At 36.4% G+C, this 4,791-nt stretch overlaps 1 protein-coding gene across 1 annotated transcript in view; it reads right to left on the reverse strand.

Annotated features, from left to right (window-relative positions):
* LOC107694204 (calmodulin-binding transcription activator 2-like) overlaps window positions 1-4,791 on the reverse strand; it is a gene marked incomplete at both ends in the record, with an annotated part of 24,710 nt that overhangs the window by 8,788 nt on the left and 11,131 nt on the right. The gene's annotated exons all lie outside the window — the stretch shown is intronic.

The following is a 4,791-nucleotide window of genomic DNA, read 5'->3' on the forward strand; positions in this document are numbered from 1 at the left end:
CTCGCGATTATGGTAAGGGGCGTTACATTTCCGACGAGTGCTTGCGGTGTTCGGCCAATCACAATGCACTGGGTCAGCTGACCAATCAGAGCAGACTGCGCTTGTCGGAAGGAGGGACTTTGTAGAAAACGAAGCGTTTGAGAGAGGCGGGGCATAGAGGACCTACAATAATGTACAGTGTACAGTATTTGAAAAATAATGTGTTTTTTGAACATTAAAGCATGTCAACATATTCTGCTACACCAAATACACAAAATAATGATCTTTAAAAAAGCATCATATGACCCCTTTAAGAGTTTATATTTTATTTCAACTTACACTGAAAAAAATTTGGTGCCGATTTTCAATTCATAAATCCCTAGCAAATTTCACAAATAATTACTAAAAAAAAAGTCAAGTAGCACATGGAATTAAATATCGAACGAACATGTCTATGTAGTTATTATAAAGTTTTAGTTTTTATTTTATTTAGTTTTAGTTATTTTAGTACTCACACAAAACAAAAATGAGAAATGCTGTCTTGGCAAGTACTTGAAATAAAATCATTTTAACTTACAGTAAAAAAAAAAATGTTCAGCCATAAATTTCTAAAATAATTAAACGTGAAATTTTGAAGTAGAAAGACTGAAATAGTATTATCTTGTAAAACATACTGTAATCTTGTTGTGTGTTTGTAATTTGTATTAGTTATTTATTAAGTTTTAGATTTAGTTTATTTAGTTTTAATTATTTTAGTATGTCAACAAACTAAATAAAAATGAGAAATGTTGTCTTGGCAACTCGCTGAAATAAAATCAGCTTTTTATATTTGATTTTATTTCAACGTACACTAAAAACATTGGTGTATGTATATATATATATATATATATACCTAACCTATATTTGAATATGTCCTCTACTACTTTACTCTCTATTCCATTTTGTCTCTGGAACTGCCAGTCTGCTGTAAACAAAGCAGAATTTATTCCTTCTATTGCTACTCATTCCGGTCTCAATCTAATGGCCCTAACTGAGACTTGGATCAAACCCGAACAAAACTTTCTCTTCTCTTCTCTGTCCTCCTCCTTCATCAACTCTTACAGCTGATGACTTTGTAATATTCTTCATAAATAAAACAAGAAACATCAATGATCAATTCTCCACACCACAAACTGATGATAACTTCATAATGACAAATACACACTCTCTCTCCTCCTTCTCTCTGCTCTCGGAGACAGGCGTCTCCAAACTTATCCTTTCCAATCATCCTACTACCTGTCCACTTGATCCTATCCCCACTCACCTCCTTCAGGCCATTTCTTCTTCAGTCATACCTGCGCTTACTCACATTATCAACACCTCTCTTCACACTGGTACATTTCCCACAGCATTCAAGCAGGCTCAGGTAACCCCACTGCTTAAGAAACCCTCTCTAAATCCAGCACTTTTCTTCCCTTCTTCCGTTCATTGCAAAGACACTTCAACCAACTCTCTATGTTCCTTGCACAGAACAACCTCATGGACAGCAACCAATCTGGCTTCAAAAGCGGCCACTCAACTGAGACTGCCTTGCTCTCGGTTACTACATTGCAGCCTGTCTGACAGACATTTCTAGCTGGATGAAGGACCATCACCTTCAGCTCAACCTTGTTAAGACAGAACTGCTAGTGGTCTCAGCCAACCCATCGTTTCATCACAACTGCTCTATACAGCTGGGTTCGTTAACCATAACTCCTTCCAGGACAGCCAGGAACCTTGGAGTTGTGATGGATGATCAGTTAAGCTTCACAGACCATATTGCTACAACAGCCCGGTCCTGCAGATTTGCCTAATACAATATTAGGAAGATTAGACCCTTCCTATCAGAGCAGGCCACACAAATCCTTGTCCAAGCTCTTGTTCTCTCCAGACTGGACTATTGCAATGCTCTAATGCTATCTTGGCGGGCCTTCCCGCATGCACTATCAAGCCTCTGCAACTGATCCAGAATGCAGCAGCGAGAGTGGTCTTTAACGAGTCGAAAAAAGCTCACGTTACACATCTCTTCATCAGTTTGCACTGGCTACCAGTAGCTGCTCGCATCAAATTCAAGGTACTGGTGTTTGCCTACAAGACAACAACTGGCTCTGCACCAATATACCTAAACTTGCTAGTTCAAACTTATGCGCCCTCCAGAAGCTTGCGTTCTGCAAGTGAACGTCGCCTCGCGGTGCCATCCCAAAGAGGCTCAAAATCACTCTCACTGACCTTTTCCTGGACTGTTCCCAGCTGCTGGAATGACCTTCCGATCTCAATTCGAGCAGCTGAGTCTTTGGCCATTTTCAAAAAATGTCTAAATACACATCTTTTTTGTCAGCACCTGACGAACTAATACTAGCACTTACCTATTCTATTCTATTTTATTAAAAAAAAAAACTACCTATGTGTACTGAGCTAGAATAACTGAGACTTGTCACAGCACTTGCATACTATTGCTCTCTCTTTCGTCTGATTGCTTCTACTGTTCTCCTCATTTGTAAGTCGCTTTGGAAAAAAGCATCTGCTAAATGATTAAATGTAAATGTATATACATACATATTACATATATATGTAATTTTTTATTGCAGTGTACTGTATCAGCAAACATTATTTTCCCTAAACAGGAACTTTATTACATTGACCTGCAAGAAAGACATTTGTAAAACATGCTTTCCTTAGAATAAGCTTTGGATGATAAGCGGTATGTTTTATCACGCAGGAAACTTGGCGGAAGAACGTAACGGAACCGACAGCATGAAAATAATTTACAGATCTCGATTCTCAATGCTATTCGTTCTTAAAACTAATTCTAATATTTACTTTCACAGACACAAAGCAGACGTGTGTGTGTGTGTGTGTTTAGTGCTTGATTTACAGTGTGTGTGGATGTGTTGACAGCTCAACACCCACACACACACACACAGTGATCTCTACGGTGAACCTCCAAACACACAGAGAGCAGTTTTAACACGCAGTCCGTCCTACCTACACCATCCATGTGTCTCTGCGCCATCGTTCAGACGATCCGATAAAAACAGCGAATCAGAAAAAGCACAACTCCATGTCTGTCTCTCTCTCTCTCGGTCAGGAGTGAGACATGTTCAAAAATATAAGTACAGAAGTATAAAAAACGTTTTTGAGTACAAACACACTTAAAACACAGCCACACAATCAGAGAAGGGCAGATGCATTCGATCACAGAATGACACAGGAGAGAGAGACAGGTGAAGAAAAAGAAAGTATTCCACGCGGACTAGAGGAAAAGCACAAACGTACTGCTGGATCCCGACAGACGTCTGTCCTGGAGCGGGGAAAGTCCCGAATGAGACGAGAGAGAGAGACGCAGCGGAGCTTATATTACTGAGGCCGCAGACGGCCGGAGAGAGAGACAGACACGCGGCTGCCCCGTACACATGGATTTAAATAGGCTTTCACTGAGCGGCAGAAATAGAAACCGGCTGATATCCACACTGAAGCGCAGAAACACACACACAGACAAACACAGCAATCCTTCAGAACTGTCAGTGATTCAGCACAATCACAACTCGTTTCCAGAAAGACACGCTTTGCTTTTCTGACTGATGTTCATGACTCTGTAAACGTGCCTTTAACACACTATTAACTTCCCATCTTTGACAGTGCACGGTTATACTATTATTATTTTAGTAATTAATATTTTTGTTTTCTCTTTCCGTTTTTATTTTCATTTGAGTTTAAGCTTATGTTTATATATTCACAGTTTTATTTTAATTTAAGTTTTTAAAGTAATTTTATTATGTGCTTTTGACATTTTTATTAGTTTTTTTATATTTTTTTTATTTAGCTTTAATTAATTTTTATTTCATTTTAGTAGTTTTAGTACATAAACTTAAATAACTTTCATAAAACTAACTTAAATGTTGAAGTTTTTCATCTAATATTTCGAATTTATATTATTTCTGTATTATTTCAATTAACAAACTTTTATGCGCTTTTGAAATTTTATTTGTTTTTTAATATTTTTTATTTAGCTTTAATTAATTTTTATTTCATTTTAGTAGTTTTAGTACATAAACTTAAATAACTTTCATAAAACTAACTTAAAATGTTGAAGTTTTTCATCTAATATTTCGAATTTATATTATTTCTGTTTTATTTCAATTAACAATACTCGTAGTTGTTGTTAATAATAAAGACATACTTACTTAAATGTCCTAATTGAACTATGGCCTAATCCTGGCTTAGTTTAAGCCCTGTATGTGAAACCGGGCCATAATGTTTAAATTTATATAATCGAAATATCTTCATACCTCATAGTTGAATTTATCAGAATTAGAACTGGACGATAATTTAATCACATTTTGCAATGATATAAACACAGAGCTGATATTTGCTATAAAGTATATGTTTCTTATGAATATATCCAAATTCATATCAAGTTTACTTCTTTATTTTAATTGTCTTTTTAGCATTTTAGTTTAGATTTTTTTAATGTATTAAAAATTATTTAAATAATTTTTAAACAGTCGCCCTTCAGAACCACTGAAATCAATACATGTGCCGCTGTCCTGTGCTTTGATTTCACTGTTTTTGTAATATAACACAATAATTTATAAAGCTTTATTTCTTTTGATTACTTCTATATTTCTCAAACAAACGTCATCTTCTGTCACCCGTGATCATGTTTCATCTCTGCGGTTCTGCTCTTATGACCATCATCTCTCTTCTGTTACGAGCACAGATCAAATGATCCAGCCTTTCTCATCTGTGTGTGTGTGTGTGTGTGTGTGTGTGTGTGTGAGAGTGAGTGAGTGA

The sequence above is a fragment of the Sinocyclocheilus anshuiensis genome, unplaced genomic scaffold, assembly GCF_001515605.1.
Source record: "Sinocyclocheilus anshuiensis isolate Anshui unplaced genomic scaffold, SAMN03320099.WGS_v1.1 scaffold2664, whole genome shotgun sequence".
Lineage (NCBI taxonomy): Eukaryota > Metazoa > Chordata > Actinopteri > Cypriniformes > Cyprinidae > Sinocyclocheilus > Sinocyclocheilus anshuiensis.